Source organism: Canis lupus, chromosome 20 (genome assembly GCF_011100685.1).
Source record: "Canis lupus familiaris isolate Mischka breed German Shepherd chromosome 20, alternate assembly UU_Cfam_GSD_1.0, whole genome shotgun sequence".
NCBI lineage: Eukaryota > Metazoa > Chordata > Mammalia > Carnivora > Canidae > Canis > Canis lupus.
Window position 1 is genome coordinate 12,703,823 of NC_049241.1, and position 7,495 is coordinate 12,711,317.

Below are 7,495 nucleotides of genomic sequence, written 5' to 3' on the forward strand. Positions count from 1 at the left end.
GAATATTTGTTGGACTGCCAAGCACGAGGGAATGGGTGTGTAGGTTAAACAGACAGTAATGAACACCTGTCTCGGTTACTTCAACTACCAAATGGAGATGATGATCCCTTTTCAATTTTGTCAATGTATTTTAGGCCCTGTGATGGCAGGAGTTTGTGTCTGTTTTATTTAAGTGCTGCTCTATCCCCAGCATCTAAAACAGTACCTGTCACACAGGAGTTCCTTCAGAGGTAGTGTTGGGTGCAGGGACAAGAGTGAAACACGTGGGTTTCAGTGAATGTGTACCCAGTAGGTCCCAACATAGCATCATGGTTCAGAGCAAGAAATTTGAAGTCAGACCTGAGTTTGACTCCTGGCTCTGTTACTTCTACTTCTATGACCCCCCCGCAAAAAGTCTCTGAACTTGTTTTCCCCAGGACATATAACGAGGGGAGTCCTCTTCTCTGCATGACGTGTCCTGAGGATTAAGTAAGGTCCTGTGTGTGGAGTGCTTAGCACAGTACCAGGAATGAAGAAAATGCTCCAAAGTTATTAAAGTTTTCATGTGGCTAAGAGTAAAGGTGTATTTTTTTTAAGGGTTATTTTTCTCCCAAAAGGACTTTTATCCCTGAGGCTCCCCCTCAAAAGACCCCAGAGGTTGTTCTCCTGAAAGATGAGGCTGCCTGGAAAATGAATCCGTCAAATCTGTTGGCAGCACAGAAACTCCTTGAGCCCGCAGGGCAGCACCCCGACGTGCCTCGCGCCAGCTGGATCCTGATGCAGCTGGATTCGCTGTGGGAGTGCCAGCCTCTGCCCGGAGCCCTGGTCTGCAGCAGCCCTTTGACATTGGGATGTGCCTTTTCTTGTCTGGTTGGCCTGGCCTCAAAGCTAACAAGCAGCCCATTCCCACACCAGGGTGAAGTGGGTGCTCGAGAGATCACCAGTGGAGATAGTGAAATCTAGTCCCCCAGCGAAGGCGGCCAGCAGATAAAGTGACGGCCCTGGGCTCTATCATTCTCACTGCGGCTCATCCACCCTCATCGATGGATCTAGTCCAACTCCCAGGTCAGAGTTCTGGGCTCCCTGGCCTCAGCTCGTAGAGCCTGTGTATGTGTCATCAATATTTGTCACTGTTTGCCTTAGAAACGTTGGTCATTATCAAGGAAGATTGCTTTGGAAAGAACAGTCAATGAGCCTGGCCTTGCTGGAGACACCAAGGCAGGGTAGCCGGCCCCAAGGGTGATTAGACAAGCCTCTGACACCAGAGGATGAGGCTATTCAAAAGATAAGGTAGGAAGCGTGCACACCACACACAACACTTTCAATTCATGAAAGCAATTATTCTGTTGATTTAAGAAGAAGGAGATTCCGGGGGCCCCTGGGTGGCCCAGTTGGTTGACTGACTATTTGTTTGATCTCAGTGCTGAGATCGAGCCCCATATCAGGCTCAATGTCAGACCCTAATTGTCCCTCTCTGTCCCTCCACTTGTACACTCTCTCACTCTCTCTCAAATAAATAAATAAAAGGAAAATAAAAAAGGAGATTCCAGACCTAAGTGTCCATATTTCTTTTTGATATTCAAAAGTACACCATGTCTTTCTGGAACTTAAGTTTCTCAGGCCTCACTACTTCTTTGTGGCTTTCCTCCCCATCTGTTCCTCTCCACTGCAAGCTCCCTTCAAACACGTGTGTGTGCATGTGTGTGTGTGTTTATGTGTGTGTAGCTAGCTCATGTGCTTTCCCTCATTCATTCAAAAATAGGCAGTATTGTCCAACGGTTAGGAATGCACCTGGGAAAACCAGGGCTAGAGGTTGTTCTGACGATTGCCAACCTACCGACTTCCAGGTAAGTGGTAACTTATCTACTTACTCTCTCAACCTCCTCTCTCTCATCTCTAAACTGGGTATGATAGTACCAACCGTATAAAGCCAGGTGACAGTCACCTAAATGAATACCCACAAAGCATTCGAACAGTGCCTGGCATATAGTAAGCACTCAATAAAGAAGATACGTGCCGTTCTTAGTCTCTAACAGCCAAGACCAAAGGGAGGAATGTGGGGTGATGAATCTGGGAGTAACTAGTGTAAGCAGAAGTGTAGCCAGCCCTTGGGACAATGGAAGGGCTTTCTCTCTCTCTTTCTCTGTTTTTCTTTTCTTTCTTCTTTTTAAAGATTTTATTTATTCATGAGAGACACAGAAAGCAAGGCAGATACATAGGCAGAGGGAGAAGTGGGCTCCCTGCAGAGAGCCTGATGTGGGCTCGATCCCAGGACCCCAGGATCATGACCTGAGCCAAAGGCAGATGCTCAACCACCGAGCCACCCAGGTGCCCTCTCTGTTTTTCTGTCTCTCTTGTCTCTGCCTGTCAGCTTCATTCCCTGAAACTGGCCCCCTCCATGTGGCAAGAAACATGACCACCAAAGCATCCTACTTCCTTAAAGAGAAACAATTTTCTTCCTAGATCCAAGCCCTCCTCCACCCCCAAAATCCCAGGGAAAGACTGATTGGTCTAGCTTGGGTCATGTTTGTATTCCCTGGACCAATCAGCTATGGGGGTAGGGGAGAGGAAGAGATTCCTCCTACCCCGGGCCCCCCATAAGGAAGCCCCCACTTCTGACGCTGTCTTCTCACCACCCTTAGCACTTTTTATCATGTACTGGCTGGAAGGCGTGTCATCTCCCCAAGTAGACTGATAAGCTCCATAAGAGCAAAAATGATGTTGGACGCTGTTTTCATGCTTCTCTCTCCCCTCTCACCCTGCCCGTCACACATAGGATGGCAACATCCAGCACACTGCTAGTCACATGATCATGGAATCTCCCAGATAAGGAAAGAGACTGAAGAAGTAAGACACAGAGACAGCAATTTGCCCAAGGTCACACAGCTCCAACTAGACTCCAGGTCTCCCACCCTTTGATTTCTGAGAGTTTTCTCTCCCTCCTAGGGTTAAGACTCGGGTCCTCATCCTTACAAGGAAACCTCTGCTGGCCCAGTCACTTCTTGCCTCCTCAGGTTTATCTCATCCATTCTATACATCTTCAAGGTGGTTATTATTTTTATTATTTTCATAGTTGCCTGAGGCACCTACACTGACCTACTTTCCTCTCAGAGATAAAGGGATTGTGACTCTGCATTCCAGCCAAGGTGGCTTTTTTTCAGTAATTTGCCTCACACCCCCCAACCCCCAACCTTTAGGGCTTTCGCACTTGTGGCTTCCTCTGTGTGGAACACTATTGGTTTTCTGGGGCTGTTGTAACAGAGCCACAGATTGGGTGGCTTCAACAGCAGAAATTTATGTTCTCGAGTTATGGGGGCCAGAAGTCCAGAATCAAGGTGTTAGCAGGGTTGGTTTCTTCCAAGGGCTTCGAGGGAGTATCAGCTCCCAGTCTCTGCCCCAGCCTCTGGTGAATTGCTGACCATCTTTGGCATGACTCTGATCTCTGCCTTCATCCTCACATAGCCTCCTCCCTGGATCCTGTCTGTCTCTGTGTCCAAATTGCCCCTTTGTACAAGGACACCTTATCAGATGAAGGCCCACCCTAATGACCTCAGGTTAACTTCCTCACCTGTATAAAGACCCCATTTCCAAATAAGATCACATCTGAGGTATTGGTGTTTAGAACTCCAACATCTTTGGGCGGGGCGGGGGGGGGCACACGGTTCAACCCATAATAAGCACCTTTGTCACCTTCTTCCCTACTCCAACCAGACAACTCCTCCTTATCCTATCTCAGGCAAGCCTTCTCTGACACCAGGCCCTGTTGTTTTCTCTTGTACACTCTTCCTTCATGTTTGTCATGGATCGTTGGTATCTGCTTAGGTATCTGCGAGTACCTGTGTCCCCCCTCAGACTCTCTACTTCATAAAAACAGGAGCATGACTCTTCCATGCACTGCTACAGCCCCGAAGCCCAGAATCTGGGCTATCAGTAAAGGGTATCAGTAAATATCTGTGGCCTGAATGAATGATCTATTGAGAGAGGTTAGTCTTGCTAATCACAAAAAACGATGAGGAGGTATAAGCTGGCGCCTCAGAGGCAGAGAGGTTAGTGAGCCACCAGGGGCCAAAACCCCACCCACACACACCCTTCCCACCTTTGACTAATGGTCATCGTCTCTCCCTCCCCCATTTGCCTGGGAGAATTCGTGTCAGTAGAGCCTTGCAAACCTCAGGGAAGCTGGAGGTGAGTCAGAAGGGACGCTGAAGTGAACAGCTCTGAAACCCGACCCCTGGCATTGAGCTGGGGGTGGGGTCAGGTTCATGGAAGGTAACAGTGCCTGCTTGAAGACTCCAGGGGCCCTAGGTAGCAGCATCTTTCAGGAAAGCATTCTAGTTGGTAAGGGGCCAGGTAGGCCCCAAGCGCCACGTCCCTGAGGTTGCTGTGCCACCATGGCCTGTGAAGGGTGGCAGGGTGGACTTCATTGTGTACACCCCTTCCCCAGTGGCCATTCTGGGCTCACCTGTGTAGGAGATACAGATATAATCTTTGCAGCTTCCACTTTCTCTCATGGAGGTGAGGGACACTTTCGTCTGGCCCAATTGAAGCAACTCGACTTACTCCCAGCATAAGAATTCCAGCCCCTGTGCTTCCTAGGACCCCCCGGGAGTATGGCACAGGCAGTAAAATCCCAAAGGGAAAAATGAAGCCCTCCCAAACTCAGCCTAGGACCAGGGCCAAGCTGGAAAAAGTGACTTGCTGGCCAGTCACCACGTTTTTCCCCAGTGAAAGGCTGACTCATTGCAACAGGCCTGGGCTGGCTCGGACTCGAGTCGGTGGCTTGGAACATGCCTGGACAGTGAGCGCCTTGTCTGAAGGGCTGGTCCACGAGAAGCCACGGGTCAGGGGAGCCCAGGCCACTGCCCTGGGAAACACCCGAATGCGGCCTCAGGAGCCCCTAGGGAAGTCGGGTGGGGGCCCCCCCTCCTCACCCCTCCCCCAAGCTCTTGGAGGCTGACATAGCCTGTGGCCCAAAAGGTCTGGAGAGATCCGAAGATGCCAGAGGGGGATTAAGCCCTAATATCCCCAGGGATAAATGTCATGATGCTCTCTCCCCATAGAAAGTTCAAACAGAAAACAACATTAAACAAAATAAACATAGGAAGACCCAATAAGGTCTTGATTTGCTTCATGAGATTATCTCAATAGATTTCTTCAGAAATATCAAAAAGAAATGATTTTCCAGTACTGGGGGCAAGGGAAGGAAGCTGGGGCTGCTTTCCCAGTGCCCTTTGTGCACCTGCTCATCAGGCATCATGCACAGAGTGCAGCTTGTCTCTGGTGGATGCCCTAGAACCTCTTCACTCCTCATGACATTGTCCATGTTGTCATCCAGGGCTCTTTGGCAAGGACTTTTGAGTCATACATTGGCTTAAATCCTGGCTGTGCCATCTGCCTGCCATGTGACCTTGGGTAAGTCATTTGATCTCACTGAGTCTCAATTTCTGTACATGTAAAATGGAAATTACACAAGGTAGCACATGCACAGTGCCTAGCACAGTACTTAGCACAGAGTCTGGTATATATGCTAGATCTCTCCCAGCTTCTCCCCTTTATCCCCTACAGAGCTTCTCTCAGAAAAGAATGTAATCAGTCATTTGCACTTTAGTATGAATAAGCTCCTATTAAGCACCGTTCGTTCTTTTCATTCATTAATTCAACAAATGCTTGTGCACTTACCATGTGCCCGATGTGAGCCAGGTGCTACATACTCAAAGTACAGATTTTTCCTTTCATCATCACAATGGTTTCTGCAAGATCGCGAATATTTCCATTGAATGGTGGAGGATACTGAGCCTCAAAAAGGTGAAAGAATGTTCCCAAAGTCCCACAGCAGAGTCTGCATTCTCTTGTTCACTCAGGAAACACTGGCTGAAGTTTTGCTCTCTTTCAGGAGAGGCATGCGGGACACAGCAGTGAAGGAATTGGACCCCGATCTTAAGACCCTGAGAGGCTACCGTGTGTATTTGTACCTTTACTTTAATTGTACATCACTTTAATTGTTAAAGTCTTTTATTTTCTATTTTTTTAAATTTTTATTTATGATAGTCACAGAGAGAGAGAGAGAGAGAGAGAGAGAGGCAGAGACATAGGCAGAGGGAGAAGCAGGCTCCATGCACCGGAAGCCCGACGTGGGATTCGATCCCGGGTCTCCAGGATCGCGCCCAGGGCCAAAGGCAGGCGCCAAAACGCTGCGCCACCCAGGGATCCCTAATTGTTAAAGTCTTGTTCAAAGCCTGTGCATGTGGCCAGAGACAGCCTTCCCCTTCCTTCCAGTTGACTGTTGGAGGGAGTTGCCTTCTTCCTACTGTGCAGAACTGGTCCTGCCCAAGGCTGAGCTGACAAACCAAAAAAGCCTCCTGTCCTTTCTTCCACATCATTCTGGGGCTCTGCTCAGTGCCGATTTCCAAGACTACCTTAGGAGCATTCCATTCTTGTCCCCCCCCCCCCTTTCTTTTTCTTTCTTCCTTCCTTCCTTCCTTCCTTCCTTCCTTCCTTCCTTCCTTCCTCCCTCCCTCCCTCCCTCCCTCCCTCCCTTCCTTCCTTCCTTCCTTCTTCTTTCTTTCTTTCTTTCTTTCTTTCTTTCTTTCTTTCTTTCTTTCTTTCTTTCTTTCTTTCTTTCTTTCTTTCTTTCTTTCTTCTTTCTTTTTTCTTTTCTTTCTTTTTCGCACTTCATGATATGTAATACAGAAACAACACATGTTCATTATTAAAGAAAATACAGAAAAGCAAAAATTCTCAACGTAACATAACTCCAAGTCCTGCTAAGATGGTTAAAATTTTGTTATATTGTCTGCCAGGACTTTCTCTCATGCAGTTATAATACAATTAATAATGGTGATAACAACGGTGATGACACTGATTTCCACTAACCCTGACACAGAACTTCCTCTGTGGCAGATACCCTTCTAAGCATCTTAATCATTTTAGCTAATTTAATCCTTATAGCAATTCAGTGAGCAGATTATTATTGTCCTCATTTTATAGGTGCAGAAATTGAGGCAGAGAAAGAGAAAGTTTAGAAGTATAGATGCTATCCTTTATTTTTAAAATGGGATCATTCTGAAGATGCTGTTTTGTGACCTACTTTTCCCCCCCTTAACAATAAATAAATAATAATAAATATACTTTCCCAACATGCTTTTTCATGAGTATTTAGTATTCCAGCATCAACCAGTCTTCTAGGTCATTTCTCTGATTTGTTTTTGTTTTTTACTATGACCCAGAGAGTCCATCCTTGTAGCTAAATCTTTGAAAACTTGATTCATAACTGCCTTAGAATAACTTCTAGAAGTAGAATCACTTGGTCTGAAAACAGACACGTTCCAAAGCTTCTGATGTCTCTTGCAAACTACTTCCTAGACAGGCAAGTCTCCTCGGTTGCTCAAGAAATATGAACTATCACAGCCACATGGAAGACAGTTTTGGGAATACCCATCATAATGACAGATGCTCATGCTATGGACCCAGGAATACCACTTCTGGGTGTTTACCTTGTAAGTATTATACATGTGCA